The sequence below is a fragment of the Nyctereutes procyonoides genome, unplaced genomic scaffold (assembly GCF_905146905.1).
Source record: "Nyctereutes procyonoides isolate TBG_1078 unplaced genomic scaffold, NYPRO_anot_genome, whole genome shotgun sequence".
NCBI classification, from domain to species: Eukaryota; Metazoa; Chordata; class Mammalia; order Carnivora; family Canidae; genus Nyctereutes; species Nyctereutes procyonoides.
Window position 1 is genome coordinate 21464539 of NW_026575145.1, and position 27306 is coordinate 21491844.

A 27306-nucleotide genomic window follows, 5' to 3' on the forward strand; every position below is an offset into this window, starting at 1 on the left:
GTTGAAAATCTGCCCCCTTAGCCTCTGGTCAAGCACTTGCCTTGTTCTTTGCCTTCCTTTCTAGTCATAGTCCAATTCCCTCATCTCTGTGTTACCTGCTGTTACTTATTATCCTCCTCTGATCATTAATTCACATCAAGGCCTCTGCCAATATACCATTATGGGAATCCCTCTCTTTAATTTTATAATTTACCACATCAAATCTAATGCCTATACCCATACACATCATCTTGTTTTCCTGGAATCCCTCCTGATTGTTGTAGTTCTGGCAAAGGCACACATACCCTTCCAATCACTCAGACTCCCAACCCCGGGGAAATGATTATCTCACGCTTATGTCTTATATCCAGTTAGACACTCACTGCCTAAGACTCTCACTGTAATATCATCTAACAATGTTTATTTCTGGGTGATGGAATTTCATGATAAATATATGAATCATTTAAATACACATATACTGGATCTCTAACACACATATAGACAACACACTTGCCTGTATCTCTATCTATATCTTATATCTGTCTCTTTCTTATCTTGATGCTAAACTCTGTATTCATTTATTTACATCATTCCTCAGCTCATCTCCGTCATCCTTAGTCTCCCACTTCTCTCTTGCCCATCTGAAGCAGAGAACCTTTCTTCCGACTTCACTAAAAAGATTGAAGACTTCAAGTGTTCTTCCCACTTTCATTCTCAAAGTCCTCAAAAATCCCCAGAGGCCACAAATATTCCTCCTTTATGTTCTCTAGTTGACCTTGATTCTTCGCCTTTATGCCTGTCCTTGGATCTTTGCTCATCAATTGCTTTCCAGCATCCTCAACCTCCTACTGGAAGAAAAAAAAAAAGAAAACGTCTTCCCTTCTACCTACAACATTTTCAAGTACTTCATTTGGGAAAACAAACAAAGCCTTCTTTAGCTCTGCTAATCTCCCAAACTCCCCGACCAAGTCTCCCCTGCCCTCATGCCAGCCTTCCTCTCCTACCTTCCCCAAATTGCTCAGCCCACTGTACTAGTTTCATTCTTCAGCATACTACTGAAGTTGCTGTCTTGAAGATCATCATTTAACTCCTAAAAACAAAACCCAAAAGCCTTATTGTGGTTCTTAGCCTTCTTGGCTACATTCGCCATTGCCAAAAACCCTAATTCTCAAAATTTTCTCTTCCCCTGGCCTTATCACTCTCCAATCTTTTGAGTTTCTTCCTATTTTCTTGACATCTATCAGGTTTCCCTTTTTTGGCATGTCTTCCTCTTTCTGCCCCTTACATACAGATTCCCCCCCCATGATCCCATCGTTAATCCCTTCCCTTCTCTCTCCCTATTGTTTTTCAGGTCAATTCATTGGCTCACAAGAACTGGCTAGCAAACTTGTTTATCTTCTCTCTTGAAACACAAACTAGATTTCTAACCACTTCCCAGACAGCTCTACTTGGTCTTTGGCAGGCATCTCAATCTCAACACAGCCAAAATGTAGAATATCATCTTCCCTACAAACTTCCTTTCCTTGCCTGAATTTCCTGTCTTGTCAGTTTTCTTCCATGTTAAAAAAAAGTAGTGAGATTGTTCTCCTTACTCGACCCTCTCTTGATATTTTAAGTGATCCTCATTACTGAACTATCCTCTCTTCTTTGTTTCCAGCAATCCAAATGCTGTGTAACTTCTCAGATCTAGGTGCACCACAGCCTGAGCACCCCCCTCCTCTGACTTCTGCATCACTTATGATGCTCCATTCCTTTGATGAACATTTAACAAATTATTATTTGTGACTCATTTAGTTTTACATAATATTTTCATTTAACTTTTTATGTGTCTATATTTCATCTACTTAATTATATTGTAATTCATTTCAAAAGCATGGTTCATTTATTTCATTTCCTCAATCTGTCTCCTTCATTTGTGTATTCTAAACATGTTCATAAGGTATGTACTATATCAAATACAGTTAGATTTTGGGAAAAGATAAATATGATGTGTTCTTGGCCATAGAGGTATTTACCATCTAATAGAAGAGTCAGAAATAAAAATAAACAAGAACAGCAGTGTGATGAGTGTTATGTTAAATGTGTGTGCAGTATACTTTGGGCACACAAGGAAAAAATGCCTTATAGGGTTATAAATTGTCCCAGAAAATGCCACCCAGGTTTATTCTTATAGGAAGACTACGAATTAAGAAGGTGGACAATAATGAAAGGGCATTCCAGGCAGAGCAAAAGTTAATAGTTAAGAAAACATATAATTTATTTATAGGTCACAAGCAATTAGGTATGGGTAGATGGGGCTAGTGACAGGAATTTGGAAAGATGGGAATCACAAAAGGTTGCAAATATCAAGGTAAGGGTTTTGACTCAATCCTGGGGACAATGGGAAGCTATGGTGAGATTTTTAAGTATAACTTTTTAATAAAGTTATACACACAGAAAAGTGCATGACTCATTTGTTTATAGGTCAATGAATCTTCAAAAAGCAAACACACCTGTGTAGTGTATGTAGCCAGCACCTAGAATGAGAAAGAAAACATTATCAGAACCCATGAAAAGATTTTTAGCAGTGGAAATATGTTATCAGACTCGCATTTTGAAAGATCTTTCTGGTGGGTGCACTGGAGGAAGAAACTGGCAGGGAGATCATTAAATGGTAAAGGCAAAAAATCATAGGTTTTGGGATGCCTGGGTGGCTCAGTGGTTGAGCATCTGCCTTCGGCTCAAGGCATGTTCCCAGAGTCCCAGGATCGAGTCCCACATGGGGCTCCCTGCATGGAGCCTGCTTATTCCTCTGTTTGTGTCTCTGCCTCTCTCTCTGTGTCTCTCATGAATAAATAAATAAAATCTTTTAAAAAAAATCATAGGCTTTAATGTAATGACATCATAAATGGGGAGGAAGGAACATGATTAAGGAATATCTGAAAGGCATAATCAGTCGAATAAGGGGCAGTCTTTTCCTAGACCATTATGTCCATATGGTGCTTACTCTCTGGTTCTTTGGTAAAGACTTGTTCAGTCCCAAGAGACAGAACCAATAGGTTGTGTGCCCTGTGTGTGTTATAGATATGCCTATATAAGATATAGAGAAAGGGAAAGAGATATATATTATAGGGAATTTAATATTTATTATATTATATTTAATATTTATTTATTATAGGGAATATAATATAGGATATATTATACAGTCATGTGATTATGGAGCCTGAAAAGTTCCAAGATCTGTGGTCAGCAAGCTGGAGACCCAGAGAACCAACGATGTAAGTTCTAGTCCAAGTCCAAAGGCTTGAGGCTGGAAAGCCAGTTGGTTTAAGTTCCAGTCTCAAAGCAGGCAGACTGAAGACCCAGAAGAGCTGATGTTCTAGTGTGATTCCAAAGGCAGGAAAACACTGATGCCCAGTTTAAGAGGTCAGGTGGGAGAAATGGCCTCTTACTTGAAGGTGGGTGTCTTTTTATTTTATTCCTGCCTTCAACAGCATGAGGTCCAACCACTTTAGAGATGGCAATCTGCTTTACCCTGTCCCAATTTAAATGTTAATCTCATCCAAAAACACCCTCCCAGACATATCTAGAATAATTTTTAACCAATGATCTGGCACCCCAGGCTCCTTGCAAGGGCCGCATAAAATTGACCATTCCAAACTCCTCTCTGCAGCTTGATTGTTCCTTGAATGAATGCTAGAAGATTGGACTCTGTGATTTTCTTCTTGAGCTGTCTCTGTTCTGACTTCATTTCTGTTTGATATACTCTTTTCCTATATGGTCTAGCAGTTCTTTTCTCTCTCTCCTTTTTTTTTTTAAATTTTATTATTTACTTATTTGGAGAGAAAGATAACAGAGATAGTGAGAAAGAGCATGATAGGGAGAAGCAGACTCCCCTGAGTAGGGAGCCCAATGCAGGGCTCCATCCCAGGACCCCAAGATCATGACCTGAGCTGAAGGCAGATGCTTAACTGACTGAGCCCGCCAGGTGCCCCCTCTTTTCTCTCTTTAAAGTAACTTTCAACAACTCTTCTCTTGTCCATGTTGCATAGATTTCTTTTTTTTTTAATTTACTTATTTCTGTATCAGTTTCCATGATTAGTGAAAGCATATTATCTATCCACCCACACTCCTATACTACTTCTCTCTGGTATTTTTGCCAAATAATATAATAACAATACTTATATTTATATTATATAATAAGGCAAAGGCTAGACAGAAGACAGAGGGAATAATACATGCATGAAAATAGAAGTGACCTTCCTTAGCTGTAAATCAGGTTTGAACAATGTTTATTTCTATGAATCTGAACAGGTGAAAATACATGTATTCTGTTGCTTCTACTTTATTATTTTTTTAATTACTTAAAGCAAATATACTGTGTTGCACAAATAGTTCTTTTTTACCTAAACATTTTCCCCTCCAGCTTTATTGAAATACAGTTGATATATAGCATTGTCTAAGTTTCAGGTGTACAATGTAATGATTTGATATATGTACTTAATGTGATATCACTTCTATTTTAATTGTTTGTCTTTAAATATTGAATTTTTTAAGCCAAATAAACAGCATGTGACCTCGGCTGCTCTCTTTTTTTTATTCATCTAGTTTCTGAAGACTTTTTACTTCTTCTTGGTAAATTTTTAACTTTTATGATGCTTAGAAAAACTTCTGGAATGAAATATACTCAGTGACGGCCTATTCTAGAACACCACTCTCCTTGGTTGTCTGGCTGCTTATCTGATCACTCTTTTTAGCTTTCTCTTGCCCCCCCCTTACCCATTCCCCAAATATGTATGCCCTATAGGCATCTCTCTTTGGTGCTAACTTTTCTTTATTCCTTGGCTCTCATCAAATAACTCCAATGGCTTCAACCATGGGTTAGTCTGAGAAGCAGAAGTCAAGAAAGGAGACAGAGTGAGAAAGAAGTTGGTAGTGGCTTGGAGAGCCACCAGACTACCATTCCATTCTGACCCTAAATGAGAGACCAAAGGAGAGTAGGTCCTAGGCTGCTGTGTAATTTTAAAGAGTATTTGCAAAGGTCACCATACAGTCATCAAACCAAAATCACTTATCAGAAGAGTCCTCATCTCCCTTTGTACCCTGGCGTGATCTGGGAGTGGGCCATGGGTTGGTTGGTCTCAGTGTGAATACAGGAAGGATTTCATGTGTGGCACCCGGAGCCACTGGTCAGTTATGCTGCTTACAGTCAGTGATGCGAGAGGAGAATTGCACAGCTGCCACAAACTACCACCTCCCAATTCCTAAACCGTAATAGCCAGCCCTAGCTTCTCTTCTAAGCATTAGAATAATAATTTTGATTGCCACTAATTATCTTCAACTCATTAATGTGTACAATAAATCATTATTGAGTTCCTATTATACACCAGACTCTACTTCTTCTGAAGAAACTCATAGACTAGACAGAGAGATAAGCATGTAATAATTACAAGTCATTTGTTCTTTCAACAGCACTGATTGTGTACCTGTTGTATACCAGGCACTAGGACAAGGTCTGTAGATACATAACAGTCAATAAAACATGATATGTGCCCTAAGGAGCTCACAGTCTAGCTGGATAAGTTGAACAAAGAACTACATAATTATCACAATGCAGTAGGAAATAAGAAAGGTAAAATCTACATCTTAAAGTATATATAAGAGGTATCTGACCCACATGAATAAGGGGAAGGTAAGGGTTTTCTAGGTTCTCAGAACAGCATAACAAAGACACATTAAGAAGAAACAACATGGGGCACCTGGATGGCTCAGTGTTTGAGCATCTGCCTTTGGCTCAGGTCATGATCCCAGGGTCCTGGGATTGAGTCCCCCATCAGGCTCCCTGCAGGGAGCCTGCTTTTCCCTCTGCCTGTGTCTCTGCCTCTCTCTATGTCTCTCATGAATAAATAAATAAAATCTTAAAAAAAAAAAAAGAAGTAACAACACAGTATAAGAGAAACTATGTGGTCTTATTGTTGTAATTGGCTATTTCAATAATTTAAGTGAGAAATAAATACCAGAGCCAAATGTTTATCGAATGAAAGGATGTATGGGGAAGAGATTTAAGAGACACAGTTGTGGGAATTTGGCAACAGACTGGATATATGAGGGGAAAAAGGAGTGTTCTTGGTCTCAACATGTCCAACACCTGTCTTACTTCCAGAATTTCAGCTCTCCCTGATATCACCATTCACAAAGGTAGGCTAGCTGGAAAGCTCAGTCGGATCCTCATAAAGAGCCAGCTAAGCATACAATAAGTGCATATTGAGTAAACTAATTAATATCTGCAAGTCTAGAACACAAACTGGCATCACTGCCTGTCTTATTAGCATTCTTAGTTATAACCACAAAATCCATTCTGGCTAATTTAAGCTTAAAAAGGATTTATTAAACAGTATTATGTAGCTCACAGAATAAAAATGGGAGAGCTGGAGAAAGACTAGAGGCTAAATTTCCAGGAAGAATGTTCAAGACCAAATCACAGAACTAGGCTGAGGAACACATGGCTGCCGCCACCCCCAATGCTAAGTATTAAACCACAGTTCTTGACCAGAAGGGCTCTTGCAGTCAGCACCAGGGCCACTTCTGTGTCAGACAAGTGGCCCTTCCAACACTGCTGCTGCTGCCAAGGTGAAAACTGGGCACCGCCCACAGCAGCAATAACGCAAGTGACACATGGAGCCTGTTTCCCTGGCTGCTCACTTCTGGCATCAAGTCCCCTGGGGGTGTAGCTGACTGGTGGAGACTGGGTCACTCGCCTGAGTTACTGCTGGGAGAGAGACTGAGGAGTGAAGGTTTTATCTTCAAAGTCAGAATTTCTATGTTTGAAAAATGGGACTCTTACTGTGGAAATTCCCCAAACATATGAAGTGTTCACGCTGTAATGGGCAGACATACACATGATGTGCATAGCTTCCCTTACCTTGTGATTTTACTTAAGAACCAATTTAGGGACACCTGGGTTAAGCATCTGCCTTTGGCTCAGGTCATGGCTTCAGGGTCCTGAATCAAGCCCCAAATTCATAGTGCTCCCCACTCAGTGGGAAGTCCACTTGTCCCTCTGCCCCACCCCTCCCCCTGCTCATGTACACTTGCACTCTCTCTCTCATGAATAAATAAAATCATTAAAAAATTAATTTAGATCCTTATTTAGGAAGGGCACCAAGCAGATTGTCCAAAGTCAAAAAGGAACAGTCTCTATCTTGAAGCATACATTTCAGAAACTGAGACTCCTTTAAAGAGGGCTGAGACCCTTTTCTGCTGCAAACAAAGTAGTCTCACAAATGCTGGTTGCAACGGATATGTGACACTACTTTAAATAGACAGCCAGGCAGGCCATTCCGCAAAATACATTCTCCTTTTCCAGGCTTACCAAGCTGGCTGACAATTGCTTCCATTTAGTGGGTTCCACTTTTATCTTGGATTGGATAATCGTTTGTTTTCTTTTTCCTTCTTCAAATTGAACCATTTGGGAGTGCTGTGTATCATTCTGTCAGCTACCGCTGCTAGTTTTTGAATAAAATTTGCTCAAATGTTTTATAGTCTAAACCAGTGCTTCCAGTAGAGTTCTCTGTGATGACTGAAATAGTCTCTATCAGTGTTGTCCGATCAGAAGCCACTAACCACAGGAGACTCTGGAGCCTCTGAAATGTGGCCAGTGCCACTGACAGACCGGATTTTTTTATTTTATTTAATTTTAATTCATCTATGTTGAATCTTGAAGAGCCACATAGGACTAGTAGCTAGCAATTGGACAGCATGGGTATAAATCTTAAATGTTGAAGAAATGACTTTAAATATTCAAAAATGATCCTAGGCTATTCAATCCCCCAAATTCTTTCCTTTTACTTCTCTTTGTGCAAAATATTATTATCCCTCCCATCTGGGATTGGGTCATTTTCCTTTTTTAAAAATGTCATTGACAGTCTTGACACAGAGTTACATAACTGTCTCCTTTATTGGAATCTGTCAGAACTGGACACAATCCAAGTATATAAAATCAGGAGGATCTAGACAACTGGATAAAGGCCTCCCTGATTCATCCCAGTCTCTACCAGAAAAAGAATTTAGTGATTAACAGTGAGGTGTGATTAAACAAACAAATTTTTGGAAAAAAAATATATAAAGTATATATACATATATACTTTATATGGAGAGATTATATATATTATATACAGATTATATATAAAATATATTATAAACTGATTATTTATATACATATAATCTGTTCTAACAATAGAAAGGTAGATAGTGCATATCAGTTACGCATGGGTCTTTAATGTCTAGTTACAGGCAAAATGGACACAATACTATTACTGAAAATATTGGAATTTGGGTACAAAATATTAGAACATGTGCTTACATGTATATGAAAAATAAGCAATAGATTAAGGTTACTAATATTGTCCACATTAGAGCCCTCACTTGGCCTGCATGTTAGATGGTCAAATGAGTACATCCTGCAAGTGGTCTCCAGAAGGAAGCAGAGAGTTCCTGATACTGGCAACCTCACCCAATCTCTGCTTCTAAAATGTACAAATCAATTGTAGTTTACTTGTGTTAAGTGGAATTAAAAGTTATTTTACCTTCATTAGTAGAATCGCAAGCACCAGAGTCTACTTTTTAAAAGCAGTCTTCTAAAGCCAAAATGGCTGGTTTCAAATCCTGCCTGATTTCAAACATTTTTTTCAACTTGTCTCTTTCATAGTTATCTCATCTGTAAAATGGAAATGAAACCTAACTCAGAATGTTGTTATGAGATTAACTGAGGTAATATTTGCAAAGAGCTTAAAACAGTTCCTATAAATGGTAAGTGCCGTATGAATCTTTGTTAGATAAACATGTGTGTGCTCAGGAGATGAGGAGTGTCCATGAAAATATTCTGTTACTGCAGAGCGATTCACTGATTATCTCATGGCAAAACATTTCAAGCTCTTGTCAAACTTAAAGATGAATTACATAGTTTTCTTTCACAGAAAATATATGATTCAAATTTTCTAATCTTTTCTGGGATTTCAAGTGCCTACCAATAGTAAGCCTCATACAGATATGAAAACAAACCTCCCAGAGATGCCTGGGTGGCTCAGTGGTTGAGCATCTGCCTTCAGTTCAGGGTGTGATCCCGGAGTCCTGGGATCAAGCCCTACATCGGGGTCTCTGCAGGGAGCCTGCTTCTCCCTCTGCCTGTGTTTCTGCCTCTCTCCTTGAGTCTCTCATGAATAAATAAATAAAATCTTTAAAGAAAAATAAAATAAAACAAACCTCCCAAAAACTGATATGTCCCATCAAGATAAAGGTGATATTTTAGAATGAAGAAGAAAGCAATGGTTTCTTTTTTAGTGCTATGGAAACACTTCTGAAAATGGGTATTTAGAAATATTTGTATCATTGTGTGACCGTGTGAAAATGGTATGTCATCCATTAACATTTTTGTTTCTTCATACAAAAAACCTTGGAAACAGAATTTTCTAACCCCTTTTTAAAAATCTGGAGTTGCACTGGAGTTTGGAATTATTTGATAAATTATAAATGCAACAAACTTCTCATTTGTACTTTGTTTTTATTTATTTTTAAGTTGTGCTTATTTCATCTTTGTCACATTCTTTTCAAATTTTGCTTTTAATTTTATGCTGTTATATTAGGTAGAAAGAACATGTATATAATTTATAAATAAAGGTTATGTGATGAAAATATTTCTACTGATATGAGTGTATGATAAAGAAAAAAAGGCTACTATTTCATTCTCTAGGAATGGTTATTGTGACAGAAACTTATATATGATCGATCTTAATCCTCACAATAATTCTAAGAGATAGGTACTTACATTATTCCTATTCTACAGTATAGCAACCTAAAATTAAACATTAAGCAATTTCCTCAGAGCCTTAGAGCATGCAAGTGCTTGAATCAGGATGGGAACGCAGTTTGATCTGGCTCCAAGGGCATAATCATGACCATGCTGCATTGCCACTTTCCTAAATACAGAGCAGAGGGATTATGTTGATATTTTGCACAGCAAAATAACTCGAAAAGAATAATAGCAGAAAATTCAGTTTGGTGAATTCAAAGAAAAGATATTTAACCATACTTTGGTTACATATGTACAAGCAGTCTTCAAATTTCAAATGGTTTTTGCCCTCAAGTTGGAAATACACACTTGCTAGAAATGCAGATTGCATTTTCTTCTAGAAACAGGATTAAAGACAGTGGCCAAATTTCTGGACTATATGGATTCCTATTTTCTCATATCTGAATTATTAGACACTAGCAATGAAAAATAACAGAAAACCAAACTTCTACAATGTCAGCAGACACACACACACACACACACACACAGAATCAGAATATTGCTGCCTAAGAAAAAATGTTCTAAATGGCTGTGATAATGCATAGGGAAATTTTGTGCATGTTTTCAAAGGAACAGTTCCTCTTTTTCATAGACTTCAGAAATTAATGTCAATTCTTCACAACACTTAACTTCAAAGTATATAATTTTAATGTTCTTGACAGAGGTGTATAATTAGTGTTCTTTTTTCTAACTTTTAAAATATTTATCTGAGAGAGCGTATGATAGAGTACAAGCGAGGGGAGGGCCTGTGGAGAGGGGCTAGAGGGAGAGAGAAGTGGACTGCCTTCTGATCAGGAAGCCAGAGCCCTGAGGGCTCTGAGCTCAATCCCAGGACCCTGGGATCATGACCTGAGCCAGAGGCAGACTCTTAACTGACTGAGCCGCTCAAAAGCCCCAATGTGTTCTCTAATTTTTATCAGAATTGATTAAGGCTCATTTTTGAGAAAATGGAAAAATAGGGAAGTGGACAGAGAGAAAGAAGAACTGAGAATTCGATTTTCCTGAGGTAATTAGGAAAAGTTAGAAGACAAAGGAGGACAAGGAGCTTAGCAATGACATCTGTATACCCCTGAAAAAAACATCGTCTTCAGTAAAATTGGCTGAGACAAGGGATGGAGAAAAGACAGGAGCATGGCAAGTGCTTGTTCAAACCTAGTCCTTGTAGTTCCGCTAGGTGCCCATTGTGTCTCCATGTTATAACATTGTTTAATGGTTTTGGGTGACATAGGCTCTCCTTCCCCCAAATTGCCAGAAGCTCAGTATGGCCCAAGGCAGTCTGGTTAATGGGTGGTAGTGAGTGATGGATGGATGTCAGGTGTCATGATGGATGGATGTCAGGTATCTCTGCTGCCAAGAACAGCCTCAAGGTGGCTTTGAGAGCAGTGAATGACCAACGCCCAAATTATGAGTCCAGGGTTTTTAATTCAGGAAGCACTTCAGATGCAGCATTGTTCTTTTTGGCAATGAGTTAAATGAGTAACCTCCACTGAGAGAAATATTTAACTAATCATTCCTTTAAATTCCCAGGATGCTCTATCTCCAAGAGGAAGAACATTAGAATTGGGATAGTTTTTCGGAGACCAGATCACTCTCCTCATTCTTAAGAGAAACATACTTATTTTCTGTCAGCTTCCCTAGATTGCTGCACTTGGAAAGGCACTGGCTGAGTCCTCTTTCTTCTTACAATACATTTGCAAATTCATTGTCATTGAATTGCTTGGTCTTCATCTTCTCTAACCTTAAGAAAGGGCATTCATTGATATTACTTACCTCCTTCCTTCTTGAAATTCTCATCTCCCACTTAATGCTTCTCACTCTCCTCCTACCTTTTAAAATCCTCCATTTCTGTCCTTCTCTCTCTGACTTTCTACTTGCCACACTTCTAAATTTAAGTATCCCCTAACATCCTTCTTTCAGCTCTATTTTTTTACACCCTCCCCACAGCATGTCACCCACACACAACTAGAACAATTACCACCATTGAATAACTCCCAGTGTATATTCCTTCCTTCCCACATTTGTATGTCTTGACCACTGAAGTCCCAGGACTCCATCAATGCCTGATAGTAATTCAACTTGCTAAATCCAGTAGGTTCTAGTTCTTCAGTGATTTTTCCTTTCCAATATCTCTGTCCAGTTCCACTGTCACCTCAGGATTTGGGAGCAAACATTATTTTTATCCCAAGCTGTTGGATAGTAACCCAAATACTCTACCTACTTCCAGTTCTCCTCTATGGATGCCTTCTGCCCAAGTTGCCTTCTGCAAGCTATTCTGGCTTATAATGTCCTTGTTCAAATACACTTCAGACACCTGAGAAGGACCTAGGCATGCTGTGTTGAAAACCTGAGCTAATAAATGTGTGCTGTTTTAAGTTGCTAAATTTGAGGTGGCTTGTTACACAGAAGCAAAAAACTGACATGGCAGCTTATAGTTAGTTCCCAAGTGAGCAAACCAAGAAACAACAAGGAGGTAGCCGTGATACTTTTTTGTTGAAAAACTATGTAGTCTATTTGTGAGAAGTTGCTAAATCCAACCCATACTCAAGAAAAAAGAAATTAGGCTCCATCTCTTGAAGGGGGGAATATCAAATAATTTGTGGTATATTTAAAAATACTATAATAATAGTGATAATTAATATTTTCTTATTTTTACTACTGCTAGATAAAAACTTATTTAACAAAAAAAAGTAGGTAGTATTTTTATACACATTTTATAGAGGAAGAAACTGAAGCACAGAGAAACTAAGAAATTTGCCCAAGGTCATGGCTAATAGCTGGTTGTGCCAGACACCAGTCACCAAATCTTAACTCCAGGGCCTGAGCTCCTAGTCACTATGTTAATTTTAGCAATACAGTTAAAATATGCCTCATAATAAAATAATAATAAAATGTATTTAAAAATAATAAAATATTGGTCAATGAAAATTAAAATAAAATTGGCTGAATTCATAATTAGTTCAATGACCATTTTTAGAGATGACCAATTAATGACTAATTCAAAGTCTACCTGAAAGGGAAATTCTAGTGGCTTGTTTAAAATATCATCTACAATTTCCTCTAAATTATTTTATTTAGCCTTGAATCTCAACATCAAAGGCATGCTTACCAAATTAATGAATGGCAAGAAGAATTGCAAGAGTCTTAAAAAGTATGTCATAAGAGAAACAATTGAACAATCAAACAGTCCAGGAATATCTAATTTAAAAGGAAAACATATTTCCTGACCTGAATTTCGAAGAACTGATATGATATTTATTTGGTTTCAAAGGCAGAACTAAAATAAATGGATAGAAACTGTAGGCAGGGGCACCTGGGTAGCACAGCTGGTTAAGCATCCAACTCTTGATCTCAGCTCCGGTCTTGCTCTCACGGTCCTGAGTTCAAGCCTTGTGTTGGGCTCCATGCTGGGCATAGAGCCAACTTAAAAGAATAAAAAAATTGTCAACACACTTACAATCAATACAAGAACCTGACCATTTTAGTTACCTCACAGCAGTCCAGAGCTGTTGTAGGAGGTGGTAACTTTTGAGTCACCAGAGGAATTCCAAAAGCAGCTGAATGGCCACTCACCAGATGCTATAAAGATCCATTTAGCAGGTGAAAAGTTGGGGAAAAAAATGACTTCTAAATCATCTTCCAAGTGTCTTCAGTCCTTTTCTATGTGTCCTTGATCCCTCCCCAAAATCCACTACCATTGTTTGGGCTATTAAACTATGTCCTCCAGCCAAGATGGCTACAGGCATTCCCCATAACTACATTGCACTTCTTGGCTCTGTACTTCCCTCCATCTTCTTCCCTTCAGCTAGGCTGACTGCTAACATCTTCTGTGTTTGGCAAAATAAGACCCATCCTTGAAGCCCAAGTAAGAAGCTATCACATCCCTGATGCTTTCCCCAATAATTAATCTAATTATCCTCATCACTTCCTTAGCACTATGTTTACCTCTCCTATACGGCTTGACATTCTGTCTTGCATGAGACATTTTTTATAGCTGTCTTAATTCCCTATAAAATTGAAAGCTACTTGAAGGCAAGGACCGTCTACTATTCATTTCCCTACCCCTGTTGAGTTTTAAGTATGACTGCCTATCACTGTCCTACTAACACATGCTTGTTAAGTCAGATTTGATGCAGTTACTGCATGAAATCAATAGTGATATTGGGAGGATAATTTAAATATATTTTCTGATTAAATGTGCTTCTGTAGTGGAATACCTGTGCCTCTCTTTCATTAACCCCATGAGTTCTTTTCCTTCCTGCCTGATTTTTTAAATTGTGGTAAAATACATGGCATTTACCACTGTAACAATTTTAAAGCGTACAGTAGCAGTTAGTACATTCACAGTATTATACAACTATCACTGCTAGGTAGTTCCAGTACTTTTTCATCATCCAAAAAGGAAACCCCATACTCATTAGACAGTCACCTCTCTCTGTCCACCCCCCCCCAGCCCCTGGAACCTACTAATCTGCTGTCTTCATCCTTAGTTCTCCAAAGCTATGACACCATGACTTGTACTAAGTGGTTATTCAGTAAATATCTATTGAACTTTATTTGAATAAAAAGGCACGCCCAGAAAATATATATGCTACAAGAGAAACAAGCAACAGGAGAGATCTATTTTTAAATGTATAAATTATTTTGAGAGGATACTGTCTCTGAATATAACATTCCATAGGATAATGTTAATTTAATGATTTTGTCAAACAAGCACTTTGAAATATAATCTTCTATGTTAATGCTAAAAAACAAAACAAAACAAAAACAACTAATGTGCTAGAAAAACATATCAGAAATTAATCATATGAAAGTTGGAAGAAACTCTTTTAAAGTCTGATTTTGCGATGAGAACTTCCTAATTCCCTCCAAAACACATAAGAATGATTAAGGTGACAAAAAGACATCTTGGAGTTGGTCTTTAAGAGATTTTAGGTTTTCCATATATTCGTCACTACAACAGTTTATTTTGTAATATTCAAGATATTATCATTTCTTATTTTGCCTTCTTAAAATCATTTTTAAAGGATTTCTTTTTGATGTGTTTGTGTGATTTCTGGGAGTTGGAGGATGCACGGAGGAGGTCCCATACCAGTTGTACTTCCAAGCAACAACTCAACTGAAAATTCTGGCTTTAGTTCATAATCTCATCTCTCAGTGGTTACAAAAGACTGAATATGCCCATGAAAATGGTCCTTTATCTTAATTTTTCTCTTCTTCAACGGTAACATGCTTACCTTTATTTTTTTATGATATTTCTGTACTCCTGCTACTGGAGAATCCACAGCTCTATGTCTTAGTTTCTTCACCTAATAAATTAGTCACATAGATCTTCTAACTTCTGAGAGGAGCTGTGCGGTTTTTTTGTTCAGTGCTGAGAGCTCACTGACTAAGGAGGGTTTTCCACAGTATAATAACATGCAAATGACAATTTAAGTTAATTAAATTCAGTGACATTAAATTCACCATAAAACTCCCAATGTGTACAAAATGACTCATTTCCAAAAAGCCCTATTTAATATCATGAAACTGTAAGGGTTATGATTTAGTTTGCTATTATTCCAAAGAGTCTTGAGGCCATAATTAAGAGTATTTTTTTTTTTCTGTAAAAGAAGACTACTTTGCTTGCTGTCATGATTATTTTTACTTAAGTATTCAGGACATTTCTCAAGTCATGTTTTATTTCTTTATATGTCACCGAGGAAAAAAATGGAAAGAGGGAATTTCTCAAATTACCCGAAGTGGAAACACAGTCAATAGTAGGTACATAAAAGAAAACAGATGAGGGAGAAACATCCTTCCAAAAGCAAAAGTCCTCTACCTAGAGGGAATGTAAAGGGGTAACAACTTTCTGGGACTAATCTTGACAAGGGTCTTAAACATGTACATTTCCTTTGCATTAGCAATAACCCTTCCAGGAACTGATCCTAGGGAAATACTTTGAAAAGTGCGAAAAATGTATGAGCAAGAATGTTTAGCCAAGTGTTATTCATAATGGATATTTTAAAAGAAAATTAACCTGCAAACAACCTAAACATCCAAAGATAGGAGACTAGTTGACAAATTATAGAGCATGTATTTTATTAAATACCAGACAGTCATTACAAATGATTATGTAGCTCTATATTATCTTCATGAAGAGAAGTTACAACATAATAGCAGTAAAAGCTGTTTACAGAACAGTATGCACAGTATGAATACATTGTAATTAAATCTATATAAAAATACGCACAGGCACACATAGAAAAGAAGTTTTGTAAAAATAAACAATATAATTTTAACAAAGGTTATCTCTAGGTGGTGCATTTATGTGGGAGGTTTTTTTCCTGTTTGGTTATATATACTTTTGAATTTTGCTACAATGATCATGGATGCCTTACATAATTTGAGTGCAGGAAATTTAAGCAATTTTTCTGATTCTAATGTGAATTACCTAAAACCTGCTTCATTGTTCCTTAGTGACTATATAAACAAAAAATAATGAAGGTGGATAGGTGGATGGATGGATGGATGGATGGAGAGTTGATCACAAATAATAGCATAATATGCTATTAAAGCATATTTGCTCTGCTGTTACTCACACAAAACCACCTTGTTTAAGAACGTTTGTACTGGAAAGTTCTCCTGCTGAAAATATTTGAAAATAAAATGGCTTTTTAATTTTGAATGACTTTATTTTCAAATTCAATATATTTTTATATAGGTTCTATTTTATAAAGGTATGTACAGTGAGCCCAATTCATTTCAAAGCAAATGACATGACTAAATGATTTTGATGCTGTCCTTTTCAAGGCTTAGACTAGAAGATGATTGAGCTAGATAAGTAGCTTTTCTGTGCTTATGTTTATGCCATAATTCTTCTAAGTGTATGTATTAGTCAGCTATTGCTACAATACTGCTGCATAACAAACTACCCTAAAACTTGATTGCTATAAGAACATACATTAAATGCTCATTGATTTGTAAGTGAACATGGCTCAGCTGACTGAAGGTGATTTGGCTGGGAGGTTATGCCTTAGATAGCAGGATGGCTGGACTTGGCTCTAGGCTTTGGACTGGGTTAAGATCTAGTCTATTAGTGCTTGTTTGGGGGTTTGGGATAAAGTAGCAGCAGCTACCTGGGGCATACTCTCCTCATGGCAGATCACTGGACCGTGAAAGTCAAGCAAAATTAAAATATAGGATGAAAACTATCTGTTCACTTAATTGGACAACTTCACAGCAAGTCTATCTCCAAGAACAACAAAAATCAGTTGAAATATTCTCCAAAAACAGAAGCTCGTTTACAATAAAAGAGAAGCAAGTTATAGAAAGGTGTGCTTTCCCTCTTTGATCCGGGAGGCTTCCTCTAATAGATGAAGGGGGAAATGCAAGTTACACATGCTGAATTTAAGTCTCTTTAGACAAAAATTAAGAGTAAAGAATGTCTCTAGAAAAATGCAATCATCCTTCCCTAAGATCTCTTAACTCGAGCACCGTGGTACCTGCCATTATAAGACCCTTAAACACATACCCTCACTTGCTCTCTGCCATCCAGCCACCAGAGTTCTCCAATATTCCCATGTAACCCTTTAATTCCCAGTGCTGCATAGGTTATGTGTCTCATCCATACACAAATAGAATGACATATTTTCTTGAGACCTATTGAATATGCTTGATAATACAGATAAGAGGAGGTAAAAAAAGTCAAAATACAAGTGAGTGACATTGAGACCTGTCCTGTCTCATGAGACATGCATGCAGCATGGAAATGACTTTGGACTAGTTCTGGTAAGCATAACAGAGTTGTAGAGGTTTATAGAAGACAATCTGTATGAATTTGAATTCTTGCCAAGAAAAATTTGTGCTTGAGGTGAGACTACTATCTAACAGTATAATTAAAGCCTCTAGGTGGAAAGTTGGGGAAAGTGAATGGAGTCCTGCCAATTTTGCTGAGACCAGTCCTTTTGGAGGCATCTTCCTCTTTCTGTTTTCCTAGGCATGAGCTCTAGAGTGATGACACTCTGAGTCATTGTGAAGAAAATGAATAGTCAAGGTATTTAAGTGGAGGGTGAGGGTTTGTCCCCATCCTACCCCTCTAGACCCCAAATAGGAAAGATATCAGTTCCTGTGCAAACCATCTCACTTCTCACTTCCTTTCTTTAGTTCTTGAATACAGAATGTTAAAAAAAAAAAGCGCAAAATGGATTTTTTTTAAGATTTTATTTATTTATGAGAGACGCACACAGAGGCAGAAACACAGGCAAAGGGAGAAGCAGGCTCCCCAATTATGACCAACTTATTATTAAATATGACCATATTAATAAATATGACCAAATTATTTCCTGGGAAGTGTTACCCATTTTTGTTATTACAGTTAATGCTGTTGTGATAGAGCTGCTTACTTAAAAGAAATTCACAGAGGTGGAAGTCACATATGGTTTCTGATATTCTCCCCGACAGGATCATCAATTTTTCTTGGAAAACTTTATAAGACATGACAGTACCCCCAAAATGACTGATCTTGAATAATGTAGTCATACTTTTTAATGTTTATCAAAGAAAACGTACCTACTCTATGTGAGCTCCAGTCCTACAACAGTCTCCTCATGTGGGTCATATACTCATTTTATGAGTTACAACAGTATTGACATTAGTAAGTCTAATTTCTTGTAAGTCCTAGGAACATTTCCCATTATATTTTACGTGACAAAATTGTAATGACACCAGGATGTCTCTCAGGAAGATATATTTATTCTGAATATGACATCATAAATCTCATCTGGAGTCAAAGTTTTTAATTGACTCAGTCATCAATTAAGAGTAATAAAATGGCTTGTTCTTTTAACTTGCAACTTGCAGCCAGAAACTCATTGGCTTTATTCAAGGATGAATTATGAAAACTTGAATTAAAAACACTAAATATTTTTCAGTAAGATTTATTTCTAAAGAAAAAAAGAATCTGAAAAAAGATTTTCAAAAATACTGTTCTTCTTTGGGGAAAAAATGAATATATTAACTATCAAATAGGAAGAGACATAGGACAAAAAGTGGGCAAGGAGGTAGTCCGTTCAGAGACCACAGCATACCTAAAGCCAGGGATCAAGGCTCTAGCAAACAGAATTATGATTTTATTCTGGAAAGACATCTGCTTTGGGCCAGTTCTAAATGATGAGTGCTGTGATGGGGTGGGTTTGAATCTGATCTGGTCCAGTTAGCTTCCAGAAAACTGGGACATTTCCGTGTCTGGTGTATTGGGGCTCTTTAAAGATGAACATAACATGGTTCCTGGCTTCCTGTTCCAAACAGGCTCAAGTCCACCATTGGGGCTTGTTTTTCAGAGACAATTACTTCATGAATGTAGCTGGTTCTTTCTTCATTTTCTTCCATTCTTTCAATAAATATATAGGCTTTCCCCTCCAGGGCCCAACATGCTAGACATTCTAGAAGATAGAAAATTCAGACAAGTTTCAAGCCTTGAACAGGATGGATTAGACATGTGCAAACATACTTATACAGTGTAAACAGACTGCTGTGAGATACAGGTGACCGAGCGAAAGACATCTCTGGCTGGCAGTCAGTGAAGATTTCCAGAGGAGGCATTGCAAACAGCTCAACAAAGAAAAACAAGGTAGGATTTAGGTATACAGAGATAAGGCCTGGGGATTGGAGTGAGAAAGGACATCCAGGTCAAAGGAAATGCATTTCACATTTATTTATTTATTTATTTATTTATTTATTTATTTATTTAAAGATTTATTTATTTATTCATTCAGAGACAGAGAGAGAGAAGCAGGCTCCTTTTGGGAGCCCGACGTGGGACTCGATTCCGTGTCTCCAGGATCACACCCCGGGCCGCAGGAGGCGCTAAACTGCTGTGCCACCGGGGCTGCCCTCACCTTTATTTAAAGTGCTTTTTATTTTCTCCCTTTCTTGGCTGAGTGGCCTAGGACAGTACAACTGAATTACCTGGCCGTCTTGCTAAAAGGCAGATTCTGATTCGCTGAGTCTGGAGTGAACAGGAATCTGCATTTCTAGTAAATTCCCAAGTAATGCTGAAGCTGCTGATCTGAGAAGGGTAGTTGTTGGTTTGTTTTGTTTTGTTTTTTAAAGATTTATTTATTTATTTGAGAGAGAGAGAGAGAGAGAACACGAGCAGGAGGGGCAGGGGGAGAGGGAAAGAGGATCTCAAGCGGACTCCATGCTGAGCATGGAATCCCACGTGTGGCCCAATCTCATGACCCTGGGATCAGGGCTTGCACAGAAACCAAGAGTCGGATGCTTAATCTGCTGTGCCACCCAGGCTCCCTAAGAAGTGCAGTTTAAGTAGTAGAGTCCTGGGCCATGTATTTCTACAATGAGACCGCAGCAGCAGAAATCATAGGGCCACCAGGGGTTGGGCAGGTCCTTTGGGCCCTAAGAGTGTCTGGCGATAGAGCAGCAGGAGCATCTTTCACTGTGACTGTCTTGGAGGGCTAGGGGATCAGAATATATAGAAGAGAAGGAGCTGTGTGTGTCCCAGAGGAGCTCCCTCCATCTCAGATACGAATGGATTGCATCATTCTCTCCTCTAAACTAGCAGCACAGAAGCTTGGGGAGAAATAGCAGCTCTGTGTGGTTACTGACTTGCTTGTGTCCTGGCAGAATAAAGGACTCTCTGTTAGCACAAAGCCTAGTAGCTTTTCTGGATCTTGGTGGAGACAGTCACTTTAACCCAAAAAGAGTTCGTTCAAAAACATTGCTGAAGTAAAGGAGGGAGTCATTAGGGTGGTTCAGTCTAACAAACCCCAAACTTAATACAACCAAGTTTGAGTTAAGGTGGAGGCCCTGCTATAGCAGAGTGTAATCAAAACAATCTTTATATCTTTATATCTTTATATATATATATATATTTATATATAATTACATATATATGTAATTTTTTTTCTGAAGACTACTCTTCAAGATTTTAATTCATGCAATCAAGAGAAAAGGTAGAGTCATACTTGGCTATTTGTGATAGAAATTCAGAACTAGTCACTGTTTAAATTTATCTGTGTGATGTCTTAGTAAATCTTCTGTCCTAACTTCATCAATACAAATGCTGAAATCTTTAAACTATAATCTATCCTTCCATCTACTGTGTTTTCTTTGGAAATATGGTAACACAAGGAATGTGGAAACACTAGGCTATCTGGACAGGAGAAGGTAAAACAATTTTAAAGCATTTTCTATGTATGTTAAATCATTTTTGTGAAAACAGGAATGCTATATTGCATCTGGGGAGATAAAATATGATTGCTTGTAGCAGAGGCAGTGCTTCTAAGAAAGAACTCAGACTGGAAATTCAAAGCATATTGTGGGTTCCCCCTTCCATTTGCCTTGCAATTAGCAAGATGGGTGGTCATGAGATGAAAGTAGTATTTATTCAACACTTAATGTGGGTCAGGTACTATGTTATGTACATTACATATGTGTGCCCTTTTAATCTTCCAATTAATACCATACATAGATGATAATATGGGACAAGAAATCTGGTATTTAGAAGTTGTGGACTTTGCCCAGGTTACATAGCAAGAAGGAGATAAAACAGAGGTTCAAACCCAAATCTGTCTAAAATCAAACCTTTGCCCTTTCTACCATAGCATGCTGCTGAACACCAGATTGTTTTATGTGCTCACTGAGGACAGTTTGCTTCCTTATGGCAGTTGTTCTTATTAGATATTGAGTTACGTCAAAAGTCCATGGGGTTCACTTGACGGGATGAGCACTGGGTGTTATTCTGTATGTTGGTAAATTGAACACCAATAAAAATTAATTTATTAAAAAAAAAAAGTCCATGGGGTTAGTGACTGGTTAAACGTAAAGACTTCTAAGATCCCTCCCAAAGATTTGCATTCTCTCCAACTGCAGTGCCTTTAAATGTGCTGGTTTTCTGGGTTTTTAAAGATTTTATTTATTGAGAGAGAGACACACACACAGATAGCAAGAGACAGTATAAATGGGGAGGAGAGGGAAAAGCAGCCCCCCGCAGAGCAGGGAACCCACCATAGGGCTCCATCTGAGGATCCTGGGATCATGACCTGAGCCAATGGCAGACGCTTAACTGACTGAGCCACCTAGCTACCCTAAACATGCTATTTTTAAATTCTGCTAGAAATTTTCTTTATTTTTTTTCCCTACTAATTACTTTAGATTGCTCCTGCTGATCTCATTTTGGGCATTATATCTTCAAGAAAGTCTTCCTTTCCCTTGTCCACTGTTTTGCTCTTTTCTTATTGTGCTTTATTTTATTGTGCTCCACAGATACTGCATTTTTTTTTTACAAATTGAAAGTTTGTGGAAATAGCAAGAGAATTAGAATGAAAAGCAGAACCTGAAGATGTGACTGAATTGCTACAATCTCATGAGTTTACAATCTCAAACTTTAATGGATGAGGAGTTGTTTCCTATGAATGAGCAAAGACAGTGGTTTCCTGAGCTGGAACCTACTCCTGGTGAAGATGTTCCATGCATGACGCCACCCTCTGGATCAATTAATTGCTACTTTGCACATTTCATCAATCAGGCATTGGGCAGCCATCATTGTAATCCCTCCTACAGCTTCCGTGTAGTCAATTATCCCTTCTATGACTGCGCAGTCATAACCTAGCCCATATTCTATGGAGTCTGGATAATCGTCATCTCCTTCCTGGCTGACCTTCTGGAGATGGTACAGATAGCCATCAGTGTGGAAGATGGTCATCTCCTCCACAGAGGAGTCTACGGTAGACTTACCTATTCGCATTTGCTCGTGCAGCACATATGCACCAATCAAAGAATGTACCAGACTGGCCTACCTGGGGACTTTGGCCAGGGAGTCGCTCATGCTGACATACTTGGGACTGTAGATGTAAACCGTAGGTAGCGACTGCCCACTGTCCACCGGTTCCTCCGTCTTCCAATTCCGGTTGTTCTAGAGCCACTGTCTGGATCCAGCTTTTTGGACTCAACTTGGGCTCTGGTTCCTGTTCCTCTCCCTACTATTTCTATTATATACTTTTAATATCCCATACCTTTAATTGTGAAAGTTATCACAGATGCAATTTTACACTTATGCATGTGTTCAAAATAGCAGATTTCTTCTTTTTAGAGATCAACTATTTGTCTCCTGCCCCTGATGACCCACCTGAATGGTGACAGCCGATAATTGTCATTTATTGATGGGCTTCTGCTTCTGAGCTAGGCACTGGATGAGGGAAATTGAAGATTTTTAAGACTTGTTCCCTGCACTCAAGGAACTAACAGTTTGATTGGAAACACATGGCTAATAAATATATATTAATTAGTAAATTAGGGACAGAATGTTGTGCCATGGCAACTCAGTCAAAAAAGGTGGACATTTATAAACCAGCTAGAATCCTTAAAGAGTAAAACCCCATACCGGTACTAATTGTGTACAAAACAGAATAGGGTCCCAAGCATAAGCATCAGAAGCCTATTTCAAATGCTGTGGGTCTTCCAGACCCCACCATATCACATTACTAGAAGTGACAGGTTTCACTCCCAGTTGATAGATATATGCAACAGCCACAGACTTATCCCTAGCCCAGGAGTGATTCTGTGATTGCCAGGGGAACCACTGGGAAAAGCAAAATGATATTGCCAATATTCCGGGGATGATGGCCTAGAAAAATGTCAGTTTCATATGAATCAACCTAAAAGTTGAGACTTCTTAAATTTCTTACCTGAAAGCTCATCATCAGAACGAAGAATTTGAAAAGCTGTTAGCCACACTGTGTAGCAGGATTTAAAAAAAAAAACACAGACTTTATTAGTCTTGAAGACATTGATCGATGATGCTAAATGTGAGGCTGTTAAAAATAGTTTCAATGCACAATTTCCTAGATCAAGTTGTCTTTGTCCATATCAGTTCATTCCATTTGTTATTTAGAAAACCCTTCCTTCCACAGCCTCAGGCAACCTAGGGCATCTGAATCTGTGGGTATTTTAGGCTGAGGTTGACACTGGGCATTATAGGTTTCAGAACTCTAGGTGAACTCAGTTTCTTTCTTTCACTACTTAATGCTCAGAAGAAGAGTCTTGCCATGTGATCTGGTGTCTTTACAACCGTGAATATACTTGTGCCACAAGAGAAAGCTGCTTTCACGTTTCTTTTTTCTATTCCAGAACATAATTATAATTTAAAAGTCTGCAATTTGGCATCTAGATGACCTCTAAGGCATTCTTCAGTCTTCTGGTTTCATGATTAGACATCAAGAGGAAAAAAAAAAAAAACTAACTAACTAACTATTCTTGCTCTCGTGTGTGGGATATTTCTGTAACCAGATGCAAAAAAAACTGGTAACGATGCTTTTTGGAGAGGGAAACTCTCTACTGAGACTTTTGGTCTGAGCTTCTTTTTAATATCATGTATCATTGACTACCAATAATAAAAGTTACTTCAAAAACAAATGCAATTGATTTAAAATTTACGTAGACAAAGCATTTTACTCATAAAAGTACAAAGCCCTTCCCTCTAAAAATGTTTATATCTTGTTCTTTTTCTTCTTTATAATTTTATCATTATTTTGATTGTTTAAAAATAATCCTTAGGACCTATGGAGGCAGAACAAAGATAGAGAAGGTTTGGATGATGTAAATTGCTACATATTCTGCAAATATCTCTAACTACCTGTGATAGGTCTGGGGCTAGGTACTTCCTCCTTTCCATAACTTCTGGAAGGCTTCTTATGTTAGCTTTTTTTTTTTTTCCTTTGAGAGTTCTGCATGCTTAAAATGCTTCCCATAGACAAGTGGTGATTCGTTCTCCATGAATGCAGCAACCAAGGAGCTCACCTGCTGTGACAGTGATTCAGGGCACGAGGTAAGTCCTAGGTGTTTCACTGAGGCAAAAACTACATTGATGAGGGTAAGCGTCATTCTGAGTGACTGGCAGGAGAGTACTGAGGTATCTTAATTCACAAAATTGTTGAATTACCCAAAAGCTGATTCCACAGCTTTGTCAACAGAATCCTGCTCACACTAAAAGAGCTTGTTAAATCAAAGAAGCTTCCTACTTAAGACAACTTTTGTAAAGCCATAGAACTTTAATTCTATTTTATATAGATATGTAGGTAAGAGCAATGCCTTATATTTGCTTAAACTCTCAGAGTTTCCAAAGCCCTTAGTATACTTTATTTCTCTGAATCCTCACAAAAACGCTATGAGAATTGTCTGACAATTTCACACATGAAGAAAAGGCAGCTTAGAAGTGGAGCCTCTTGCTCATGGAAATCTGGTAGGAAATGGCTGAGGTTTAGCCCAGGACCTGGGAGTCCTACCTGTGGGCACTCAGCTAGCCCCACCAACGCCTCTCCAATTATAAGCAGAATACATGTGACTTTGTTGGGGAAATTCATCTGATTTTCATAAGACCCCAACAACAGTGAATATACCCTGGTACCCCATTTCTCCCATTCTTCCCCTCCAAACCACCTTCCTATGTCTGTAGCAGGCCCATCTTCCTAGGCTTGGGTTTCAATTATACCACTGTCTTCTCCCAGCATCTTTGCTAGCAACTGAATGAAGTTCAAACTCCACAAACTGGCAGTCAAGTGCTCCGCCTAGGCCCACACCCATTGCTCCCAACCCCTTTCCCATTTCAGTATGTGATTTCTTGCTCTTTATACCCTAATTAAGCGACTAGTGTGCCACCATTTGGCACTGCAGCAGGGCACAAGCTAGGGAGATATGTGCCACAAAACTTAAGGGGATGTCAAGGAACTCAGAAACCAAGATAAATATTGTGAGGCAATATTTTAAAAATGCAAGAAGTGCATGACGAAAAATATCAAAATTTAAAATCAAGGCAGAGTGAGTATTATCTTCAGACTCCAAAATGCCTCTGCAGGGAACTGTTAACTGATCCTGCAGGGACTTCCCCCTTGGGTACTTTTATTAATGATGTTTCCTAAAAGTTAGTTCCCACGAGCCCTTTTCAAATCAGTAACTTCTATTCTTTTTTTTTTTTAATTTTTATTTATTTATGATAGTCACACAGAGAGAGAGAGAGAGAGAGAGGCAGAGACACAGGCAGAGGGAGAAGCAGGCTCCATGCACCGGGAGCCCGACGTGGGATTCGATCCCGGGTCTCCAGGATCGCGCCCTGGGCCAAAGGCAGGCGATAAACCGCTGCGCCACCCAGGGATCCCAGTAACTTCTATTCTTTAATGCCCCAGAACTTCTATTCTGTAGCCCTCTTCTGCCCGGAAAACCCATTTCCCTTAGAAACTGGTAGGCCTCTCATGGCCATCTGAATCCCATTGGATCTTTTCCAGTGCCTTCCTAGATCACAGTGGGCACTCAGCACCTCTTCGCTAAAAAAAAAAATAAATAAAATAAAATAAAATAAAATAAAATAATAAAATAAAATAAAAATGCAGAAATCACAATCTTCAAATTAGCTCTCTGTGGGGCTGAGCGGGAACGAACCCAGATACATTGCTTGGTCCAGTGTTGTTTAAAAATTGCACTTGTTATCCAGATGTAAAAATCAGATGTTTTCCATGAGGACAAATCGCACTCTGTCATTTCTTGAGAAATCAGAAAATCTAGCAAGGGCAGGCCCGAATTCTTCATGACAGCACTGGGCTCCAGAACAGAGTGTCTGAGCCTTTAGGACCCTCTCCACTGCTCTGCGTCCTAGCTGGGTCACTAATTTGCATTAGTCCCACCAGCCCTCTGAGTTTGCGCCCCTAGGCTTGAGTGCCCTGGGTAAAACCCACGCGCTGGATCCACTCGTTCTCTACCAGAAGAATAAATACTTCCTTGTCCGGCCGGAGAGTCTTGCAGACAGACTCACAGAAGCGGCTTACGGTTCCAGCCCACAAACTTCTCACAACCCGTGGAACTTGCATTGCCTCCGCACACCGTTCTGTTCGCGGCCCTTTGCTCCAGGGCCCCCTCCCTGGCAGGCCGGTCCCGCCCCCCCCCCCCCGGGCCCGCGTCCCGCGTCCCGCGGTGGGGAGCCCGGGGCGGGTCCCGGTCCCGGCCCCCGGCCCCCGGCCCCCCGCCGCGGCTCTCCGCCCGGGACCGGGGCGCTCGGGCTCGCCCAGGGCGGCACTGGGCATGCTCAGAGGCGGCCGCGGGGGCAGGTTCGCTTAGCAGGCGCTGGCACTCGGCGGCGGGCGGGCGGGCGGGCGCGCGGCTGCAGCTGGAGCTCGGGCGCCCGGAGTTGGAGTTGCCGGGAGTTTCCCCCCACCCCTCCCTCCGGGCGGGCGGCGGCGGGAGCCGGCGCGGGAGCCTCGAGCGGCAAGGAGCCAGCGCCCGGGCCGGCCGAGCCTCGTCCGGAGCCCGGAGCCCCGAGCCCCGCGCGGGGCAGCCCCCGGGGAGGAGCCTCGCCGGCTGGGACTCGTGCGGCGCGCTGGCACTGCCCCGGCACCCGCCGGGCTGCACGGTAGGGCCCGGGAGTGGGGCGCAGGGCGGGCGAGGCAGAGGCCAGGCCGGGGTGCGGGGGGGGGGGGATGCGGCTGCAGCAGCCGCGGCGGTCGGGGCGGTCGGGGCGG

General features: G+C 39.4%; 1 protein-coding gene and 1 pseudogene across 2 annotated transcripts in view; one reads left to right on the forward strand and one right to left on the reverse strand.

Annotated features, from left to right (window-relative positions):
* The window catches only part of LOC129499393 (histone deacetylase 8-like), a 49096-nt pseudogene extending 24414 nt beyond the window's left edge, over positions 1–24682 (reverse strand).
* Positions 24683–26964: 2282 nt separating this feature from the next.
* The window catches only part of STXBP6 (syntaxin binding protein 6), a 238775-nt gene continuing 238433 nt past the window's right edge, over positions 26965–27306 (forward strand). For both annotated transcript variants that reach the window (XM_055309369.1, XM_055309370.1), the window contains exon 1: positions 26965–27197. The gene's annotated coding sequence lies outside the window, so the exon portion shown is untranslated. The remainder of the gene's footprint in view (positions 27198–27306) is intronic.